At 44.2% G+C, this 16,013-nt stretch overlaps 1 protein-coding gene and 1 pseudogene across 9 annotated transcripts in view; both read left to right on the top strand.

Annotated features, from left to right (window-relative positions):
* MRPL22 (mitochondrial ribosomal protein L22) overlaps positions 1 to 16,013 on the top strand; it is a 37,626-nt gene that overhangs the window by 2,231 nt on the left and 19,382 nt on the right. The gene's annotated exons all lie outside the window — the stretch shown is intronic.
* LOC112927648 (splicing factor, proline- and glutamine-rich-like) lies at positions 10,529 to 14,235 on the top strand (annotated as a pseudogene).

Here is a 16,013-nt window from a genome sequence, read left to right as displayed (position 1 = left end):
AATTTTAGTACTTAAATATGCGAGGAGAGTAATATTAGTACCCATGCCTTGGATTTTTTTACGAGGATTAAATGAGGTAATGTATATGAAGTGTTTAGTATAGTGCATAGCATATAACAATCCCACTCTAAATTCTAGCTGCTATTAATGTTTTTTTTTTTTTTTTTTTTATCATTATAAACTATTACTGAGTTCCCATTATATTTAGCTGTTTCCAGTTCCTGCGTCAGGGGAGTGAACAGGTGGGCTAAAGAAAATGGGAGGCACTTCTCCTTAGGATTTGTCTGCAATTTGCTTTTTTAAGATTATCTTTATCTTTTATCATCCCACCCTAATATGCTGATTTACTTACTTTTTCTGAATATGCTGTGTATTTATTTGCTTCTTGGCATTCATCCTGTGCCTTCACTTCCTGTCTATATAGGAGTTCTAATTATTTAAAACCCTGTTCAGATGTTTCTTCTTTAGGAGATTTCTCAGATCTCACTGAGAAGGAAGGAAACTAATCCCTCCTTCCTTTTAGCCTGCTTGTCTTCATAGTGGCTTCATGTTATGTGTCTGTGCTCTTTACTAGCTTTTATACTCTGGATAGGTAGGGATACTTCTTGTTTCTCTTTATAGTTCCAGGATGGAGTTTTGCAGAAAGAATATTTTTTAATGATTGTTGACCTAAATTGTCCTGCACTGACTTATACTTGGAAGCTCTGAGCAAGCAACTTCAGCAGTTTAGTTTTGGTCTTTTCATCTATGTAATACAGGAGAGTTCAATTTTGCTGGATAATCCCTAAGGCTCTTTTTAGTTTTGAAGTTATATAATTTTATGAATCTCTATTTTGGACTTTATTATTATAATTTTAAAAGATTTATTTATTTTAGAGAGGAGTGGAAGAGGGAGAGGGAGAGTGAATCCCAAGCAGATCCCGACTGAGCAGGGACTGTGAGGCCAGGTTCTATCCCAGGACCCTGACATCAAGACCTGAGCCAAAATCAAGAGTCAGACACTTAATTGAGCCACGGAGGCTCCCCAAAAATCTGGCTTGCTAACTATCCACATGTTTATGACATGGTAACAGGAACCTTTTGGAACCGAGAAGTCATGTTCCTTAGTCTGCAAAAACCTCTCCCCTCCGCCCCGGCCCCATCACTTTAGCTAATAGTGACTTTCAGCTGGGGCCAGTTTTGCCCCCACTCCCTACCTCAAATCCCCTGAGACATTTGCCAATGTCTGGAGACATTTTTGGTTGTCACAGCTCAGGCAGGGGGTGCTGCTGGCATTTAGTGGCTAGAGGTGAGGAATTCTTCTAAACATCCTATAAGATACAGGATAATCCTCACAACAAAGAATGATCTGGTTCAACATGTCAATATTGCAGAGATTGAGAAACTTCTGAGTTTATTAGGGTCAAAAGTTGCTGAAATTTTTTTTTTTTATTTGTTTGCTAAACTCTTGTTTCCTTGTTTGATTGTCCTTGACTTTCACAAAATGGAATTTTATTGAGTTATGACAATATGCACATCACTTCAGCCCTTTTAGATTCTTACTGTTCAAGGATGTTCTTTTATTTAGTCTCAAGTGTGGGATTAACTTAAACTTAGCAAAAGTAAATTGGGAACAAAGAATTTTTTACCTTGGTGTGTATAGTAGCATGATATTCTCATGGTAAGCCAGATGCCGGTATTATCTTCACTTGGGATTTGGGTATACCTTGTACTAAAATTCAAAATGAACTTTGAATAATAAATGGGAAGTATTATTTCTCAAATTGTGACTTTAGAAACTTTGAAATACTGTTTAATCTGAATTCTTAATCCTAAAATTTGGTTTGTATCTGCTACTCTTTAATGTATCTAATGGCTATGGGAAGAATTTGAAAGGTAATACTTAAACTGAATCCTTAAATGTTGGTAGATGGAAGATATAAGAGTAACAGGAGTAAGAAAATTCATATGCTAGTTTCAGTATACCACCCACTCTCTATTTGAACTCTGGCAGTCTCACCATAATGGGGTACCTGTGTATCTGCTGTGTGTACAGACACTTTGGAGAGTTGGTTCAGGCCTACCTTCCTTCATCCACTTTACAGAGATCTAGTGAAGCTAAAGGGATTTGAACTTCCCAATAAATGAGGATATAGTAAATATTAGTAAGAAAAGTTGATCCTTTGATGCCTTTTAGTTTTTTTAAAAGGTTTTAACTAGTTTTAATTCTTTAGAATGCTAGCAATGAACTAAAGTGCTAGACAGACTTAAAATGTAATGTTTGTTGGAAAAAATTTTACAGGCGGAAATGGATTCTAGCAATAATTCAGGTTAATTTCACAAATTTCCTTTTCTTGAGTTCATTTTCTCTGGTGAGTGTTCACAGTGTTTCTTACATAAAAAGGTCTTAAAAGTTGTTAGTTTCAAATTACATAGTTAAGTTTTGAATTAAAGATTTTCAGTTTACTTTATGATTGCTTCATTTTCTGCTTTAACTCTGTTGTTCCAACAGCTGACCAGGAGAGGGTGAATAAGAACTTTTGATTTAATATACTTTTGAATTAAGTGCTCTGTTTGGAATATTTTAATTTAATTTTATTAAATATAATAATTTTATTATAGTTGTTTAGTATGTGCTTGATAATTCGTTTTATGAGCCATTTGAGCCCTGAAAGTATTGTAGGTATTCAGACATCTCTGTCATTATTAATTCAAAATGTGTTTAATTTATTAAGCACCATATTTAATTTATCAAATGTGTATTGCCTTGAGTATAAGACACTGTGCTAGATATCATGGGCCTCACCCTGAAGCATTTTCAGACTGGTTGATATAACAGTGGTTTCAGTCTTTCTTTTTTATAAATTGAAGTTTGATTTGCCAACATATAGTATACTACCCAGTGCTCATCTCATCAAGTGCAGCCCTCAGTGCTCGTCATCCAGTTACCCCATCCCCCCCGCCCACCTGCCTTCCACTACCCCTTGTTCCTTTCCCAGAGTTAGGAGTCTCTCATATTTTTTTTTTTTTAAAGATTTTTTATTTTTATTTATTCATGAGAGACAGAGAAAGAGAGAGAGCATAGACACAGGCAGAGGGAGAAGCAGGCTCCATGCAGGGAGCCCGACGTGGGACTCGATCCTGGGTCTCCGTGATCACACCGTGGGTGGAAGGCGGCATTAAACTGCTGAGCCACCTGGGCTGCCTGAGTCTCTCATATTTTGTCACCCTCTCTAATTTTTCTCATTTTCCCTCCTTTCCCCTATAATCTCTTTTATTATTTCTTATATTCCCTGTATGACTGAAACCATATAATGACTGTCTTTCTCCGATTGACTTACTTCACTCAGCATAATACCCTCCAGTTCTATCCACTTTGAAACAAATGGTGAATATTCACCCTTTCTAATGGCTGAGTAATATTCCATTGTATACATATACCACATCTTCTTTATCCATTCATCTTTCAATGAACACTGAGGGTCCTTCCACAGTTTGGCTTTTGTGGACATCGTTGCTATAAACGTTGGGGTACAGGTGTCCTGGCATTTCACTGCATCTGTATCTTTGGGGTAAATCCCCAGCAGTGCAATTGCTGGGTCGTAGGGCAGATCTATTTTTAACTCTTTGAGGAACCTCCACACAGTTTTCCAGAGTGGCTGCACCAGTTCACATTCTCACCAAGAGTGCAAGAGGGTTCCCCTTTCTCCACATCCTCTCCAACATTTGTTGTTTCCTGTTTTGTTAAGTTTCAGCATTCTCACTGGTGAGGGGTGGTATCTCATTGTGTTTTTTCTTTTTTTTTTTCTCATTGTGGTTTGATTTGTATTTCCCTGATGGCAAGTGATGTGGAGCATTTTCTCATGTGCTTGTTGGCCGTGTCTATGTCTTCCTCTGAAATTTCTGTTCATGTCTTTTGCCTATTTCATGATTGGATTGTTTGTTTCTTGGATGTTGAGTTTAATAAGTTCTTTATAGATACTAGCCCTTTATCTGATAGGTCATTTGCAAGTATCTTCTCCCATTATGTAGGTTGTCTTTTAGTTTTGTTGATTGTATCCTTTGCTGTGCAGAAGCTTTTTACCTTGATGAAGTCCCAGTAGTTCATTTTTGCTTTTGTTTCCCTTGCCTTCATAGATGTATCTTGCAAGAAGTTGCTGTGGCCAAGTTCAAAAAGGGTGTTACCTGTGTTCTCTAGGATTTTGATAGATCCTTATCTCACATTTAGATCTTTCATCCATTTTGAGTTTATCTTTGTGTATGGTGTAAGAGAATGGTCTAGTTTCATTCTTCTGCACGTGGCTGTCCAATTTTCCCAGCACCATTTATTGAAGAGACTGTCCTTTTGCCAGTGGATAGTCTTTTATTTTTTAATTTTTTTTAATTTTTTTTTTTTATTTTTTATGGTAGTCACACACACACAGAGAGAGAGGCAGAGACATAGGCAGAGGGAGAAGCAGGATCCATGCACCGGGAGCCCGACGTGGGATTCGATCCCGGGTCTCCAGGATCGCGCCCTGGGCCAAAGGCAGGCGCCAAACTGCTGCGCCACCCAGGGATCCCTGGATAGTCTTTCCTGCTTTGTCAAATATTAGTTGACCATAGAGTTGAGGGCCCATTTCTGGATTCTCTATTCTGTTCCATTGATCTATGTGTCTGTTTTTGTGCAGTACCACACTGTCTTGATGATCACAGCTTTGTAGTACAGCTTGAAATCCGGCCTTGTGATGCCCCCGACTCTGGTTTTCTTTCTTTCTTTTTTTTAATAATAAATTTATTTTTTATTGGTGTTCGATTTGCCAACATACAGAATAACACCCAGTGCTCATCCCGTCAAGTGCCCCTTCAGTGCCTGTCACCCATTCACCCCCACCCCCCGCCCTCCTCCCCTTCCACCACCCCTAGTTCGTTTTCCAGAGTTAGGAGTCTTTATGTTCTGTCTCCCTTTCTGATATTTCCTACCTATTTCTTCTCCCTTCCCTTCTATTCCCTTTCACTATTATTTATATTCCCCAAATGAATGAGAACATATAATGTTTGTCCTTCTCTGACTCATTTCACTCAGCATAATACCCTCCAGTTCCATCCACGTTGAAGTAAATGGTGGGTATTTGTCATTTCTAATGGCTGAGTAATATTCCATTGTATACATAAACCACATCTTTATCCATTCATCTTTCGATGGACACCGAGGCTCCTTCCACAGTTTGGCTATTGTGGACATTGCTGCTATAAACATTGGGGTGCAGGTGTCCCGGCGTTTCATTGCATCTGAATCTTTGGGGTAAATCCCCAACAGTGCAATTGCTGGGTCGTAGGGCAGGTCTATTTTTAACTCTTTGAGGAACCTCCACACAGTTTTCCAGAGTGACTGCACCATTTCACATTCCCACCAACAGTGTAAGAGGGTTCCCTTTTCTCTGCATCCTCTCCAACATTTGTGGTTTCCTGCCTTGTTAATGTTCCCCATTCTCACTGGTGTAAGGTGGTATCTCATTGTGTTTGGATTTGTATTTCCCTGATGGCAAGTGATGCAGAGCATTTTCTCATGTGCATGTTGGCCATGCTATGTCTTCCTCTGTGAGATTTCTCTTCATGTCTTTTGCCCATTTCATGATTGGATTGTTTGTTTCATTAGTGTTGAGTTTAATAAGTTCTTTATAGAACTTGGAAACTAGCCCTTTATCTGATACATCATTTGCAAATATCTTCTCCCATTCTGTTGGTTGTCTTTTAGTTTTGTTGACTGTATCCTTTGCTGTGCAAAAGCTTCTTATCTTGATGAAGTCCCAAGAGTTCATTTTTGCTTTTGTTTCTTTTGCCTTCGTGGATGTATCTTGCAAGAAGTTACTGTGGCTGAGTTCAAGAAGGGTGTTGCCTGTGTTCTCCTCTAGGATTTTGATGGAATCTTGTCTCCCATTTAGATCTTTCATCCATTTTGAGTTTATCTTTGTGTATGGTGAAAGAGAGTGGTCTAGTTTCATTCTTCTGCATGTGGATGTCCAATTTTCCCAGCACCATTTATTGAAGAGACTGTCTTTCTTCCAATGGATAGTCTTTCCTCCTTTATCGAATATTAGATAACCATACATTTCAGGGTCCACTTCTGGCTTCTCTGTTCTGTTCCATTGATCTATGTGTCTGTTTTTGTGCCAGTACCACACTGTCTTGATGACCACAGCTTTGTAGTACAACCTGAAATCTGGCATTGTGATGCCCCCAGCTATGGTTTTCTTTTTTAAAATTCCCCTGGCTATTCGGGGTCTTTTCTGATTCCACACAAATCTTAAAATAATTTGTTCTAACTCTCTGAAGAAAGTCCATGGTATTTTGATAGGGATTGCATTAAACGTGTAAATTGCCCTGGGTAACATTGACATTTTTACAATATTAATTCTGCCAGGGCGTGATCTTGGAGTCCCGGGATCGAGTCCCACGTTGGGTTCCCGGCATGGAGCCTGCTTCTTCTTCCTCCAGTGTCTCTGCCTCTCTCTTTCTCTCTCTATATCTATCATGAATAAATAAGTGAATAAATCTTAAAAAAAAAAAAAAAAAAAAAGACTGCTTTTGCTGTATCCCAGAGATTTTGAATCCTTGCATCTTCTTTTTCATTAGTTTCCATGAATCTTTTTACGTCCTCTCTAATTTCCTGGTTGACCCATTCATCTTTTAGTAGAATGCTCTTTAACCTCCTTGTGTTTGAGTTTCTTCCATATTTCTTCTTGTGATTGAGTTCTAGTTTCAAAGCATTGTGGTCTGAAAATATGCAGGGAACAATCCCAGTCTTTTGGTATTGGTTGAGACCTGACTCGTGACCCAGTACGTGGTCTATTCTGGAAAAAATTCCATGTGCACTTGAGAAGAATGCGTATTCAGTTGCTTTTGGAAAGTTCTGTATGTATCTGCGAAATCCATCTGGTCCAGTGTATCATTTAAAGCTCTTGTTTCTTTGGAGATGTTGTGCTTAGAATATCTGTTCATTTGCAGAAAGTGCCGTGTTGAAGTCTCCTACTATTAGTGTATAATTATCTAAGTATCTCTTTACTTTGGTTATTAATTGATTGATATACTTGGCAGCTCCCACAGTAGGGGCATAAATATTCATGATTGTTAGGTTCTTGTTGGATAGATCCTTTAAATATGATACAGTGTTCTCTTCATCTTATATTACAGTCTTTGGTACAAACTTTAATTTATCTGATATGAGGATTGCTACCTCAGCTTTCTTTTGAGGACCATTTCAGTGGTAAATGGTTCTCCAACCTTTCATTTCAGGCTGGAGGTGTCCTTTGGTCTAAAATGAATCTCTTGTAGACAGCAAATAGATGGGTCTTGCTTTTTGATCCACTCCGAAATCCTGCGTCTTTTGATGGGATCATTTAGCCCACTCATGTTCAGAGTAGCTATTGAAAGATACAAATTTAGTGTCATCGTAATACCGATTCAATTCCTGTTTGTGGATTATTTCTTTGGGCTTCCTCTTTGTTTTACAGGGTCCTCCTTAATATTTCCTGCAGAGTTGGTTTGGTGGTCACATACTCTTTCAGTTTCTGCCTATCCTGGAAGCTTTTTATCTCTCCTTCTATTCTGAATGACAGCCTTGCTGGATAAAGTATTCTTGGCTGCATGTTCTTCTCTTTTAGTACCCTGAATATATCCTGCCTGCCCTTTCTGGTCTGCCAGGTCTTTGTGGAGATATCTGCTGTTAATCTGATATTTCTCCCCATATAACTTTAGAATCTCTTGTCTCGAGCTGCCTTTAGGATTTTCTCTTTATCTTTGGAATTTGCAAGTTTCACTATTAAATGTGAGGTGTTGAACAGTTTTTATTGATTTTGCAGTAAGGGGGTCCTCTCTGTCTTGATCTGAATGCCTGTTTCCCTCTCCAAATTAGGGAAGTTCTTAGCTGTGATTTGTTTACATATACTTTCTGGCCTTCTCTCCATCTCGGCATCTTCTGGAACCCCAATTATACGTAGATTCTTCCTTTTCAGACTATCATTTATTTCCCTTAACCTTTCCTCATGGTCTCTTAATTGTTTTTCTCTTTTTTCATCAGCTTCCTTCCTTACCATCAACTTGTCTTCTATGTCACTCACTCTTTCTTCCATCTCATTAACTCTAGCCATAAGCACATCCAGTTTGGATTGCATCTCATTTAATTTATTTTTAATTGGGATGCATGGCTGGCTTAGCGGTTAAGCAGCTGCCTTTGGCACAGGGCATCTCAGGAGCGAGTCCCACTTCGGGCTCCCTGCACGGAGCCTGCTTCTCCCTCTGCCTGTGTCTGCCTCTCTCTTTCTCTGTGTCTCATGAATAAATAAATAAAATAAAACAAATTTACAATTTATTTTTAATTTTGGCCTGATTAGGCCTTCAATTCTGTAGTCATGAAGTCTCTAGAGTCCTTTATGCTTTTTTCCAGCACCAGTAGCTTTATAATTGTGCTTCTGAATTGGCTTTCTGACATCGAATTGAAATCCATATTCTGTAACTCTGTGGCAGAGAGTGCTGTTTCTGATTATTTTGTTCAGTGCAGAGTGGCTGTATGAGCGGGGTGAGTCAAGAATAACAACCACAACCTAAGTAAATTCCATCCTAGATGATTCTGACGAGGTCAGAGACCAGAAAATGAAAAAGAAGGTCAGAACGAAATGAAACAAAAGGACCACTGAAGTGAAAAACAAATTTTAAAACAAAGTAGTAAAAAAAATAAAAGACCGAAAATCCCAAAGAAGGAGGAAAAAAGAAAAAAAAAAAAAAGAAAAAGAAAAAAGAGAAAAAGGGGGGACTGGGAGATGGTGGTGGTGAAGAAGTGGTAGTGGAGGGAGAATGTAGTCTACCTGAGGGGTCCTAAGGGGTGGTTCTCTTTGTTCTGAGTACATTAAGTTCTGTATGTTAGAAGATGCTCAATCCCAAATTTATATAAATCAGCAATACTTGTAGATAGCCCCAACATTGACCACCAAAATATAAACAAGATAAAAGAGGGGGGCAGAATGGGAACAAAGGGAGAATATAATCTCACAGAATGAACCGGCATGGTATTCCACTTGGTTATGGGTGTATGTTGGTCATGTTTTAGAAGGTATTAACTTCCACCATTTTAGAATAAAATGAGGCAGAGAAAACAAAACCCATATCATATATCTCCCAAAATTAAATTGAATATGTTGAAGGGAATCCAGAAATGAAAAGTATGTCTAAGACATGTAATTGTAGAAATACGGAAGTCAAAAAGGAAGAAACTTAAAAATGAAGAGCTGGTAAAATATTGTAGTTAAGGTGGGAAAAGAGAAAAAACTAAGTTTTTAGTCTGATATAAAAGCGAGTATAATGGAAAAAGGAAAAAAAATTTTAAAAGAGGGGAAACCCTCTCGTTCTATATATTATATTCCCTTGATTTTCCCTTGGTCCTGGAGCTTTCCAGCACTGCTTGGCCAAGAACGCTCTTCCCTGTTCTTCCAGCTGGTCTTCTGGGGGAGGGGTGCTGTGCTGATTCTCAGGTGTGTGTACCTGGGGGAGATGCCCCGTCCCCTGCCGGGTGCCAGGCTCAGTGGGAGTTGTTTACCCTGTGAGGCCTTTGCTCCCTGGTGGCCCCGTGTCTCCCAGGCACAAGGTGAAGCAAGAAGGAAAAACAATGGTGGCGGCTGGATTTCCAGCTCTGGAGTCAGTTCCCTGCAAGTAACTAACGCAGTCTCCCAGTCCACACTGGCCTAGATGCTCCCAGGGCCGACGCAGCTATGCTGCTCTGCACAGCTTGGGGGGGCACCCAGCAGCAGGAGAGTCCTTGCTTCTGCCTGTTCCGGGGGAACGTGGGATCACCAGCTTTGTCCTCTTGGGCGCCCTGGTATCTGGGGCCCTGTGCTGCTGGAATCGGACTACTGGGGGCTGCAACTCTATTAACAGTGGTTTCATTGAAGAATTAAATAGAAGCCAAGGGGTTTGTGTTTCCGTAATCCTATGTCAACAATGAGATTCAGGATATAATTAAAGTTCAGAAACCCCCTACAGATAATGTACTCCAATTCCTGTTTTCATAAAAAAATGGAGGCCCAAAGAGTTGATGAACTTAGTGTGCCTATGAATTACAGCAGGAGAGAGGCAAATGATCATAATTGCAAATATGAGAAGAAGGTTTGAAATTGTGTAATATAAAGTTTATAGTTCACAGTGTTCAGTTTTTTGGAGAATAGGAGAGATGAACTGTTGAGAGGGCCTGATTTAAAATTAATACTAGCCATCAGTGTTTATCATGTGCTAGACATCATAAGGGGCAGTACATTAATTATTTATCCACCATTAACAGAATGAAGTGGGTATTATTCTAAAAGCAATAACATCAATTTTATTGAGCCTTTGTAAGTGTCGGGTTAAATATTTTACTTAAAGTATCTTATTTGAGCTCTTCAAGAAGCCTATGAGGTAATTATGGTTATTATTCCATTTACCAATGAGAAAACTGAACTCTGGAAAGTTATGTGGTGTCCCCAAGGCCATTTACGTCGTATTAGAATTAAGATTAGACCCAGGTTTACTTGACTCCATAATCTCTGCCCTCATCACTTAGCTTACATTTTTTTTTTTTAATGGAAAGTCTGCCCTCCAACATCGTGTATCCTAGTCTTGTGCTTTTCAGTTAAAATAGTGGAACCTAAGCGTGGATGGCAAAGATTCTGTCAAGTATTTTGGTGGTACTGATCTTAATATCGGGATATAAAGTGGTGAACTTGAGGGACAGTAAGAGAAATGAGCCAGTAGGAAAATAGATTTTTAAAATCCCTTAGTCTAGGCCTGTGTCATCCGCCATCTTGTGCGAAGCAAGGTGGCCCCCACGTTCCCCGAGCGACTTCTCCGCTTCTGCCTCGACCGCCCCTTGATCACAGACATGTCTCGGGACCGGTTCCGGAGCCGCGGCGGCGGCGGCTTCCACCGGCCCTCCGCTCCCCGCCGCCCGGCATGGGCCTCAATCAGAACCGGGGGCCCGTGGGGCCCGGCCTGGGCCAGGGCGGCCCCACACCCCCGATCCCGCCACCACCTCCGCACCAGCAGCTGCCGCCGCCGCCGCCGCAGGACTCGTCCAAGCCTGTGGGTCCTCAGGGGCCCGGCCCGGCCCGGCGCCGGGAGTGGGCAGCGCGCCCCCGCCTCCGGCTCGGCACCGCCCGCGACTCCTCCGACCTCGGGGGCCCCTGCGGGCCCGGGCCCCACCCCCACCCCGACCCCGACCCCGACCCCGCTGCCGGCCGCCCGCAGCCACCTCGGCGCCGCCTGGGGCGCCCCCGCCCGCGCCGCCGAGCAGCAGAGGTCCCCACCACGGGCCCGCCGCCTCCGCCCGCAGGGGCCCGGGGCCGAAACAGGGCCCAGGCCCCCGAGGCCCGAAAGGTCGCAAAATGCCGGGCGGCCAAAGCCCGGCGGCGGCTCGACCTGAGTACCCCCGGCGGCCACCCCAAGCCGCCGCACTGGGGCGGGAGGGAGGGGGGGAGCCGCGCGGAGGGCGGGGGGGAGGGGGGGAGCCGCGCGGAGGGCGGGGGGGGAGGGGGGAGCCGCGCGGAGGGCGGGGTGGGGGAGGGGGGAGCCGCGCGGAGGGCGGAGGGGGAGGGGGGGAGCCGCGCGGAGGGCGGGGTGGGGGAGGGGGGAGCCGCGCGGAGGGCGGGGTGGGGGAGGGGGGGAGCCGCGCGGAGGGCGGAGGGCGGGGTGGAGGAGGGGGGGAGCCACGCGGAGGGCGGGGTGGGGGAGGGGGGGGAGCCGCGCGGAGGGCGGGGTGGGGGAGGGGGGAGCCGCGCGGAGGGCGGGGTGGGGGAGGGGGGGAGCCGCGCGGAGGGCAGAGGGGGAGGGGGGGAGCCGCGCGGAGGGCGGGGTGGGGGAGGGGGGAGCCGCGCGGAGGGCGGGGTGGGGGAGGGGGGGAGCCGCGCGGAGGGCGGGGGGGGAGGGGGGAGCCGCACGGAGGGCGGGGTGGGGGAGGGGGGGAGCCGCGCGGAGTGCGGAGGGCGGGGTGGAGGAGGGGGGGAGCCACGCGGAGGGCGGGGTGGGGGAGGGGGGAGCCGCGCGGAGGGCGGGGTGGGGGAGGGGGGAGCCGCGCGGAGGGCGGGGTGGGGGAGGGGGGAGCCGCGCGGAGGGCGGAGGGCGGGGTGGAGGAGGGGGGGAGCCACGCGGAGGGCGGGGTGGGGGAGGGGGGGAGCCGCGCGGAGGGCGGGGTGGGGGAGGGGGGAGCCGCGCGGAGGGCGGGGTGGGGGAGGGGGGGAGCCGCGCGGAGGGCGGGGTGGGGGAGGGGGGGAGCCGCGCGGAGGGCGGAGGGCGGGGTGGAGGAGGGGGGGAGCCACGCGGAGGGCGGGGTGGGGGAGGGGGGGAGCCGCGCGGAGGGCGGGGTGGGGGAGGGGGGAGCCGCGCGGAGGGCGGGGTGGGGGAGGGGGGGAGCCGCGCGGAGGGCGGGGTGGGGGAGGGGGGGAGCCGCGCGGAGGGCGGGGTGGGGGAGGGGGGAGCCGCGCGGAGGGCGGGGGTGGGGGAGGGGGGAGCCGCGCGGAGGGCGGGGTGGGGGAGGGGGGGAGCCGCGCGGAGGGCGGCAGCGCCACCCGCCCCACCACCAGCAGCACCACCAGGGGCCCCCGCCCGGCGGGCCCGGCGGCCGCAGCGAGGAGATCCCCGACTCGGAGGGGTTCAAAGCCAACTTGTGTCTGCTGTGGAGGCCCGGAGAGAAAACCTACACCCCGCGCTGCAGGTTGTTTTCGGGAATCTACCTGCTGACATCACGGAGGATGGATTCAAAAGACTCTGCTAAATACGGAGAAGTTTTTATCAACGAAGGCAAAGGATTTGGGTTTATTAAACTTGAATCTAGGGCATTGGCTGAAATTGCCAAAGCTGAACTGGATGATACACCCATGAGGGGTAGGCAGCTTCGGGTTCGCTTTGCCACACGTGCTGCTGCCCTGTCCGTGCGAAATCTTTCACCTTATGTTTCCAATGAACTGTTGGGAGAAGCCTTTAGCCAATTTGGGCTGTTGTAATCGTGGATGATCGTGGGAGATCTACAGGGAAAGGCATTGTTGAATTTGCTTCTAAACCAGCGGCAAGAAAAGCATTTGAAAGATGCAGCGAAGGTGTTTTCTTACTGACAACAACGCCTCGTCCAGTCATTGTGGAACCACTTGAACAATTAGATGATGAAGATGGCCTTCCTGAAAAACTTGCACAGAAGAATCCAATGTATCAAAAGGAGAGAGAAACACCTCCTCGTTTTGCCCAGCATGGCACATTTGAGTATGAATATTCTCAGCGATGGAAGTCCCTGGATGAAATGGAAAAACAGCAAAGGGAACAAGTTGAAAAAAACATGAAAGATGCAAAAGACAAATTGGAAAATGAAATGGAAGATGCCTATCATGAGCATCAGGCACATCTTTTGCGTCAAGATCTGATGAGACGCCAGGAAGAATTAAGATGCATGGAAGAACTTCACAATCAAGAAATGCAGAAACGTAAAGAAACGCAACTAAGGCAAGAAGAAGAACGACGTAGAAGGGAAGAAGAGATGATGATTCGGCAGCGTGAGATGGAAGAACAAATGAGACGCCAAAGAGAGGAAAGTTATAGCCAGATGGGGTACATGGATCCAAGAGAAAGAGACATGAGAATGGGTGGTGGAGGAGCAATGAACATGGGAGATCCCTATGGTTCAGGAGGCCAGAAATTTCCACCTCTAAGTGGTGACAGTGGCATAGGTTATGAAGCTAATCCTGGAGTCCCACCAGCAACCATGAGTGGTTCCATGATGGGAAGCGACATGCATACTGAGCGCTTTGGGCAGGGAGGTGTGGGACCTGTGGGTGGACAGGGTCCTAGAGGAATGGGGCCTGGAACTCCAGCAGGATATGGTAGAGGGAGAGAAGAGTATGAAGGCCCAAACAAAAAGCCCCGATTTTAGATGTGATATCTAGGTTTTCATTCCAGTTTGTTTTTGTCTTCTTGTTTAGATACCAATCTTTTAAATTCTTGCATTTTAGTAAGAAAGCTACCTTTTTATGGATGTTAGCAGTTTATTGACCTAGTATTTGTAAATGGTCTGTTTGGGCAGGTAAAATTATGTAATGAAGTGTTTCAAACAGGGGAATTTTTTTCCTTTTTATTTCCTTTTTTTTTTTTTAACTGTATAATGTCCGTCAAGTTATGGCAGTGTACCTTGTGCCACTGAATTTCCAAAGTGTACCAATTTTTTTTTACTGTGCTTCAAATAAATAGAAAAAATAGTTATAATATGGATCTTCAACTTTGCCATTCATGCACATTAGGCTAGGTATTCCACTTTGAAAGCATGAGTGTGTCTAGGCCTTTGAATGGCACATGCCATTTCTGGGAAATGTATCTGTAGGCTAAGTATTGCTTTCTAAAAATAAGTACCCTCTTGTTTTAAAAAGAAGAAATGCATATTGAAGTAGTTTCATGATTTGATTTGTTTGGCATTATAGGAAGCAAGCTGGTGCTAAGTATTTTTAAATGGTTATGTAAGCAAGCTGAACTATAAATCTTCCTTCAGGAATGTGTATTAAGATTATGGAATGGGTGAAAGACTATTGATAGGGGAGAAAGTGGGTATGACTGAATGGATCTTTATAGCCCTATGATCTATCCTTTCTTTGAAAGTTTCTGAAGAAAAGTGGAAAGATCATTCTGTTGCATTCCTCCATTCTTGTTTTTAAAAGAACAAGTCCCAAGCCCTACAAATGGCTTGTACTGAACTTTCACATTTGAGTTAAAGTTTGTTAAACATGAAAAAAATAAAATAAAATCCTTTAGTCTAAATGGTTTTAAAATTAAAAACAAAGGCCTTGCTGAATGTATTATCCAGTTGCATAAATTGTGTGAACATCTGCCAATTTACAACAACTTTGAATATTTAAGTCTAGGTTAAATATTTACTCTGTATCCATGTGCCAGATATTGTCCTTAGTGCTGGAATACAGAGGATGTTATGCTTGCCCTCAGAAGGCTCAAATCTATACACTTACTACAGGAACTCATTCTACAGCCACCTTACAGTACCATAGTCCCAACTCACTGCTCCATGGCTGGCAAGAACAGAGTACAAAGATAGTGGAGAGAGTGGTTGTCTGGGAGAAGGGATCGAGTGATGCCTTGCATTGAGGTGACATTTGAGCTAGAGCTTAAAACAGGATAAGTGTTTCATTCAGGAGACAATGATTAAGGAAGAAACAATATAATCAAAAGTATAAAGATCTGAAAATATATGGTTTGTTCAGGGAACAATGAATGTTTCCGTGGCCTGGCCATAAGGTTAGATGAGCCAAGATGGCCAGTTTCAAGTTAGATTATAAAAGGCCTTTTGTGTCTTCCTAGGAGTTTAGACTTTATATTCTGTATAGTAGGGAAACACCAAGTTTGTGTGTTATTTGGATATACCTAGATATAAAAAAAGTAGATAATATGATGAACCCTCATGAACCCAACTTCAACAATAACTCATGGCCAGTCTTGTTTTATCTGTGGCCCCTACTCTATCATATTTTGAAACAAATCCCGTATAGCATACTATTTAATCAGTAAATATTTCACTATATAGCTCATTAAGAAGTAACCAATATCGAGTTAATGTTCAAATTTCCAATGGTTAAATAACTCTTGTACTTTTAAAATTATAATAATCTACATATTGAAATTAATCGATATTTCTCTTAAGTCTTAATCAGTAGGTTCTTTATTTAGCTCTTTCTTTTTCCCGTTGTAGTTTATTGAAGAAAGTGGGCTGTTTGTCTTGTAGAATTTGTACGGCTTGAATTTTGCTGAGCACATCCATCTCCTATTGCTAAACATGTTCCCCTGTCTCTGTATTTCCTGTATTGAATCTAGAAACTTAATTAATTCAGGTTTGTTTTTTGTAGAGAGACTACTTCATGGACGGTGGGTAGTGAGTTCTTTCCTCAGGAGGCAAATAATGCCACCTTTATCCATTAATTTCTTAGGGATTACAAAATATTGTGATTTGTCTTGCCTACTTGCCAAAATTGAGGAATTCTACAGGT

The sequence above is a fragment of the Vulpes vulpes genome, chromosome 4 (assembly GCF_048418805.1).
Source record: "Vulpes vulpes isolate BD-2025 chromosome 4, VulVul3, whole genome shotgun sequence".
In the NCBI taxonomy this organism is placed as follows: Eukaryota; Metazoa; Chordata; class Mammalia; order Carnivora; family Canidae; genus Vulpes; species Vulpes vulpes.
The sequence above is the reverse complement of the archived record's forward strand: the minus strand, read 5'-3'. Positions and strand labels throughout refer to the sequence as shown.